At 34.9% G+C, this 7,697-nt stretch overlaps 1 long non-coding RNA gene across 2 annotated transcripts; it reads left to right on the top strand.

Moving 5' to 3' along the window:
* The first annotated feature begins 1,977 nt into the window (after window positions 1-1,977).
* On the top strand, window positions 1,978-3,908 carry LOC127126543 (uncharacterized). 2 transcript variants are annotated; one of them, XR_007805021.1, is made up of 2 exons: window positions 1,978-2,404; window positions 3,587-3,908. It is a non-coding gene; the product is annotated as an uncharacterized LOC127126543 (long non-coding RNA). The 2 variants fall into 2 exon arrangements; XR_007805023.1 differs by having other exon boundaries at window positions 1,978-2,472.
* The last annotated feature ends 3,789 nt before the right edge of the window (window positions 3,909-7,697 follow it).

Below are 7,697 nucleotides of genomic sequence, written 5' to 3'. Positions count from 1 at the left end.
GAAAATAAGTTTTAAACTAGTGTGCTCGCCAAGGATTTGAGCCTTTGTGCCTACGTATCCTCATTCGTGCAATAAGGAAGTCAGAGCTCCGTAGTTCTGCTCATAAAACAAAGTATTTGTTTGGTTGTTTTTATGAACAATGTTGATGTTTGTGTTCTATAGTCAACTTGCCTGTATGCTCGAGAACGAGAGCTTTAAGTGTTTGTTTGTTTTGCGATGGAATGGATGCGCTTGGATCACATTCTAACAGTTAAACATTACTTGCTCACGCATGGAGGCTTAAGCTTCGTTCACGGTAAAACGAACGTAACACGCTTTTTTTGAAAAGGTTTTGAAAGATACCCTAAGGCATAAAATGATTTGATTGGTTGGGGTTAATTTTAAACTTTGAGACAAGCATCTAACCCTTGGCTAAGTATAACCAACAATCTGAATACTTGAGAGTTGAGAGGGCAGTGGCATCCTAACCACTCTTTTTCATCCAAAAGAAGTGTTGATTTGTGAAAGGATTTGTCAATTTTAATCATTGGTACTTAGAGGGAGACAAGTATCTAACCCTTGGCTAAGTATGGCCAACAATTAGAATAATTGGGAGTTGAGAAGACAGTGGCATCTTAACCACTCTTTTTCTCTCTTAGAGCACCAGATTGAACTTGTTTTATTGTTAGATGTTTTGAGGAGGAAGTCAAGCATCAGACCACAAGCTAGGTACGACCGACAACCCAAGTACGTGAATATTGTGTACAAGTACGTCCACCCCATTTTTGCATTCCAATTTATTGAGAAAATATTTGGAAAAGGCACTTGACATTAGATGAAATGTTTGGAATTTATTGTGAAAAAATATGTAAAGAATGGAGGTAGAGATAGAAGTAAATTGAGAAGAGATGGTATGAGAATGATATGGATAACGGAATGAGGTACTTGACGTTAGATCAAACACTCGCGTTATTATGAATTGAATTTGATTTGGAAAACACTTGACGTTGGATCAAGTGTGCTTTTTTGTCTTTTAAAAAGTTTTTTTTTATTGTTTGGTTTTATCTTTTTAGTTAGCATGCATGGAAAGCTATAAAGAATAGTAAACCTAAATTATTACACTTGCATGGGAAGGGGAGACATGTGACCCACACAATACAAAAGGTAAGGAATGGAAACTAAACAAATTACAACCCAAGCATCATGCCTAAAACAATCAAGTAGCATGACGTCATAGAACAATACAAGACAAATGAATGACTAGGGATCATGATGGAGAAAGTAACTTGGATCCATACTTGAAGTCTCAAAGTCATGTAAACATACAAACATATGGAGTTAATATGAAATAAAGCAAATGAGAATGAAGCATCAGACGTAAACATGTTCAATGACCTTAATCAATTCAAATGGAAATGGATTAATCAACTAAAGGAAGGTTAATCATATGATAGAAAATGGAATGACTTACACAAGGCATACATCATATAAATTGAAATGACATTTTCAATTTCCATAAAATAATCACAAACCACATTAAGAATTAAATGGATATTAAATCTAATTATAAAAAATTATCTAAACATGAATTAATGACCAAATGGACAATTAAAATCAAAGGTGATCAATTATGAACAATCATGTAAAAAGTAAAATTCTCAATAAAAGTGTGAGTTAAAATCAACAAAAGTCTAAGTGAAATTAATAACATAATACTCAAATCAAATTATAATTTCCATGGTAAAAATAACCTAATTATAGTAGACTTAATGACAAAAATAGCACAAAAATATTATGAAAAAAATGCAAAAAGAAATCAAGAAAGAAACAATAAATAAAAGGGGCAGAATTAAAAAAAAAAAGGTGCAATGCAGCAAATGGCGCATGGGCCTTGGTTACCAAAGCCCAATCAAAATTCATAAGGCAATTGAGAAGTGGATAAAGGAGATGACATGGCCATGTGTGGGTGACTTAGCCTGGAGAATCAAATAGGTGAAACATATGCGTGATAAATGTATTAAATGCACGTGAATAATCCAATTTATTGACAATTAATGGATCATATTCAATGCATGTGGAATATCACTTCAAAAGAACTCAGACCATGAAAAGCAAACACATCTCCTCTCTCTCACCTTAGTTCACCATCTCCGCCGCGCCACAGGCTCCCTCGGCGGCGAAGATTTCCATAAATAAAAATTCTAACAATCAAACTCTTCCTCTCAATATCCTCTACACAGATTCTGTCTCAATTTCTACTAATTCGAACCCTAATGTCTAAACTGAAGTGTTTACCTCAAGAACCCTAAATCATAAATCATAAATTAAATCTCAATAAAGCCCAATCTCGATCCATAGCCATAGGTTTAATTCTCCTCCGCCTCTAAACAATCATCTGGTAATGACAATTGAAGCGAATCAGAAGGTTTAATGAACTTACTTGAGCGACTTAAGGACGTAGATGCAATAAGAATTACACTTCCAACCACATAAGTTTTGATTTCCTTTCTACTTACTCTCTTCTTCTTCTCTGTTCTTCTGAGCTTTATGATTCTTGTTACACAGTGAGAGCATCGAAGAGTGAAGAGGGACTCGTGGTGAGAATGAGTGAGATTGAGGTTGAGTGCTTGAGTGAATTTTGGGAATGAATATGTGATGATTGAGTGATGATTGTGAATATTGGTGAAAATAGTTCCCTCTCTAAAATGAAGATAAATGATGTTTATATAGAGGCTATGACATAACAGAGATTTAGCGCTCTTAGATCCTTGTTAGCTAAGTTCGGTTAGCAGTTAGATTTTCTGTTAACATCTCTGTTAGTTGTGATTCAGTTAAAAAGAAAGTGTTAGTGAGTGTTTAAAGTTATGTTAGAAACCAGTTATGAGTTAAATTCCTGTTAGATAGTTGATAATGTGAGTTTAGGGTTTAGTTAATAGAAAGTTAGTTAGATCTAAGTTAATCTGTTAGATGTTAGCAAGTTATGAGATGTTAACTGAAAATCTTTTACAAGTTAGCAATCAACACGTTTTTGTTAATTGTATTATGAGATGAAGTTAAGTCTGCTATGAAACTAACATGTTAGTTCAGTTAGAATCAATTGCCCTGTTAACTTTTTGTTCACACTGTTAAGATTAATGACTGCAAAATCAGGAACTACTAAAATTGAATCTAAGTTCTTCTGTTAGGAAACTAGACTATCGGTTATGTTATGGATATGGATAGTTGAATATGATATGTATGTTATATGAATTCAAGTGGATTGAAATAATGGTTTAATCTTGTGGAATTGGGGCTAAATGGCATGCATGCTTATTGTTTGATGCTTTGCTATTTTGAAATGTTTGGAATGGTTTGTAGTGCTTGGAATGGTTTGTAGTGCTAGTTGTTTGGTACATGATATGCCATGGGCTGTTGAAGCGTTGCTTGAATCTTTAGCAATAGTGACAATGTTACCATGGATGATGAATATATGTTATTTGCTATGTGAAAGAATACTTGATAATGCATTGCTTGGCATGGCTTTGTAGGATATGGTTGATATGTGATGAACGGTAATATTGGTTGGAATTGTAACTTGTTAACATGATGGTTTGGTTGGTTTTTGTAGGATATGGAAACATGAAGGAATGATGGAACAAGGCATGAGAAAAGGGGACTTGCACTTGAAGAAAGATGGTGAGGTTTTGGATCATGGCAAGACCAAGTGAAACATTCAAGTGAAAAATGGACATTAGGTTTTAGGATGGTCAAAGTGCATTAGTTGACTTTGGTCAATTGGTTGACCAAAAAGTCAATAGTTGACCAAAAGTCAACTTAGGTAAAAATGTGTATTTTTGTGTAATCTATTATGGACAATTGTGATGTAATTGTAATGATATGTAATGATACTTTATGATGAAATGAATGGTATTGACATGTTTTGAAATGAATGGTATTGACGTGTTTTGAAATGAAATGAAATGACATAACACATGGCTTACTGGAATGAATGGAACGAATAATGACTTGATGAAATAGACTTTGAATGTGGACCACAATGCCCTTAAACCAAATGACTTGTGCTATTGAATTGATCTTGAACCAATAAACTCCAATCAAGCAATGACATGGACATGTAAAACTTTGACTGAATGCACTTAATCAAGGAAATATGACCATAAACAAGTATGATTTGATGAATTGTTAATCAAACCAATGAATCCCCTATCAATGACCGAAGGACCCAGAAGATCTTCAATCTTGAATGCACCCATAAATGAAATGATAGGGCCACAACTGTAAGTTAGGGTTTTGGGGACTGAATGACCTTGATGATGCTTGCAATCTAATACCAATGAATTAGGGTTTCCCATATGCTCCATAATGAATACCTATAAGATGAAGAGTTCCAATACAAGCATGGTCATCACAATGAACCCTAGCTTGGGGACTCAGATTCTCTTTTATGCTTTGTGTAATCAAGGCCCTTGAATATATGATTTTGAGTTTCTCAATGAAAATGAATGTACTATGATGTCATGAATATATAGATGGAATCATAAACCAAAAGTTAGATAGAATATGAAAAGGGGAGGGAAACTTTCGGGGGATGACAACTGCCCCTATTTAATATTCTCATACCTAAATGTATGAATAATAGCAAGTTTCAAACATTCGAGGTATGAGAGGATTAAATATTAGAATATCCAAGAAATTTTCCCGCATGGGATGAAATGAATGAAATATGAGGTAAGGTATCAATGGAAGATTGTTTAATGGACGACGTATATGTCTTTGTTAGGGATTAGCTAAGATGTTTGCGGGGAGAATGGATCAACTGTAAGGAGATATTAGACATGCATGACTTATGCAATATGCTATATATATATATATATATATATATATATATATATATATATATATATATATATATATATATATATATATATATATATATATATATATATATATATATATATATATATATATATATATATATATATATATATATATATATATATATATATATATATATATATATATATATATATATATATATATATATATATATTGTATGATTAATTTGTACTTTTTTTAAACTCTACTAACAAGCTTTAGCAGGCACTAAGTAAAAAAATTCCGCTAGGGGATATATCGTAAGATTTTGAAAAATGGTTTGCCAAGTAAAACCTGGGCTTTGGAATGATAGATGACTTCACTGAGGAAGACAATGTGGGAATTTGAAAGAAAATAGTATGATGTAAACTCTGAGGTTGGGGATAAGACACGACCAACGTAGATTGCTGGGGATTGAAATGTTTTGACCTCAATAGTGAGAATGGGGTAAAAATGGACATTCTCAGCTTTGCGGTTGGAAACAAATTATCATCAACATCAGCTCTGGGGGAAGAGATAATGATAGGATCAAGATTAATTCAGTGAGTGAAAGCATGAATGGTGGAGATCAATTTTTTGACTGGGATACAAATGATAATCAAAAACTCTAAGGTCAAACATAACAGGATAGTCAAGACATCAACTCTGAGGTTAGAGCTAAGAAAGATCGACATCAACCCTGAGGCTGGGATTGACATTGACAAGCAACAACTCTGAAGTTGGGATAAGAAGTAGATATCAACTCTGAGGTTGGGGACACCAAGATATGCATCAACTCTGAGATTGGAGATATGAAAAGGATAAATGACAACTCTGAGGCTTTAGATAGAAAAAATACATATGAGAACTCTGAGGCTGGAGATAGCAAAAGGGATAGATGACAACTCTGAGGCTGGAGATAGAAAAGAGATAGATGACAACTATGAGGTTGGACGTCATATATATAATAACTATGAGGCTGGAGATCGAAAAGAGATAGATGACAACTCTGAGGCTAGAAGTAAAACGGATAGACAATAACTCTAAAGTTGGAAATATAAAAAATATATACGACAACTCGAAGACTGAAGATAGAAAAGAGATAGATGATAACTTTGACGTTGGAAGTAAAATGGGTTATCAACTATGAGGCTGACATCAAAAGATAGGCATCAACTATGAGTTTGGGATGCAGAATAGGCGTCAATTATGAGGTTGGAGCAAGAGAATATAGAAAAACTCTGAGGCTGGGGCAAAGAAGGTAAACATCAACTCTGAGGTTGATAGTAAATGAGATAAGCATCAACTATAAGGCTGGAAAAAAGGATAGGCGTCAACTCTGAGGTTGGAAATAAAACGGATTGAGGGTGATATTAAAATATAGGCATCAACTCTGAGGTTGGAAATGTAAAATGATATCAACTCTGAGGTTGGAGGTAGCAAAGGTAGACAACAACTCTGAGGATGAAAGTCAGATAGATAACAACTCTGAGACTGGACATAAAACTGATTATCAACTTTGAGGCTAATATCAGAAAGGTGGACAACAACTATGAGGTTATAATGAAAAGTAGGTATTAACTATGAGGTTGGGGGGAAAGAAAGTATCAACTCTGAGGTTGGGTAAAAATGGTAGGTGTCAACTCTGAGGTTGGGAATGCTGAAGATAGATATTAAATTTGAGGTTGGAGATAAGAAAAATCAACTACGAGGTTGGACACAAATAAGATAAACATCAACTCTAAGGTTGGGTACAGAAAAGGTAGGCATCAAGTCTGAGGTCGGAGAGATAAATGAACAGCGTCAACTCTGAGGTTGGGAGTAAGATAGATAGACATTAACTTTGAGGTTGGAGGTAGGAATAAACAATATCAACTCTGAGGCTGGGAATGAGAAACATACAACAACTCTGAGGTCAGAAATAAGAAAAGAGACAACAACTTTAAGGATGGAAATAAGGAGGGGGAAAACAACTTTGAGGCTGGAAATAAGAAAGGGACAACAACTTTGAGGCTGGAAATAAGAGAAGGGCAACAACTCTAGGGTTGGGGTAGAGAAATAAAATATCAACTTTGAGGTTGGTAATCTATACGGACGAGTATCTAAAAGAGATAAACACATGTGGGTTATCAATATTGACGAGTGTTGAAAAAAGGATGAACATAGATGAGTGTTGGAGAAAATGGATATCAATTACGACGAGTATTGAAAAAAGGATGAACACAAACGAGTGTTGGAGAAAAGGGATATTAATACTGACGAGTATTAAAAAAGTGATAGACACTGACGAGCGAAGGGATATCAATACAGACGAGTATTGAAAAAAAATTGATAGACACTGATGAGCGAAGGGATATCAATACAAACAAGTATTGAAAAAAGTGATAGACACTGACGAGTGCCTAAGAGGTTTATTGAATATGAGGGATGCCAAGTGAGTTGAGCTTTAGAAATGGGTGCCAACGAAATTGGACTTTGGAGAGGTTTGCTAGAGAAGAACTGGACTTGAAAGAAGGTTTGCCAATGGAGTCATACTTTTAAACAGGTTTTCAAGACATGGTCTGGGCTTTAGAATGGGTTTTCCAGACAGGAACTGGGCTTTGGAGAAGTTTTCCTTATAGGAGCTGGGCTTTAGAAGAGGTTTGCCAGACAGGAACTGGGCCGTTTGCCAGACAAGAACTGGGCTTGTGGATGTGCCAAGAGAGTTTGGCGTTGCTTCTTTCTTGTTAGAGAGCTTCATGCTATGATATACGTCAGTGAAATGATATGAACAATGCATGACGATTTATGCAATTGGTCTGAGGGTCTACATATGCCCCAAGTTTAGGGACAATATGGTGAACACCGAGAGAGATTCTCTTGGT

This window comes from Lathyrus oleraceus, chromosome 3 (assembly GCF_024323335.1).
Source record: "Lathyrus oleraceus cultivar Zhongwan6 chromosome 3, CAAS_Psat_ZW6_1.0, whole genome shotgun sequence".
Lineage (NCBI taxonomy): Eukaryota > Viridiplantae > Streptophyta > Magnoliopsida > Fabales > Fabaceae > Lathyrus > Lathyrus oleraceus.
The sequence above is the reverse complement of the archived record's forward strand: the minus strand, read 5'-3'. Positions and strand labels throughout refer to the sequence as shown.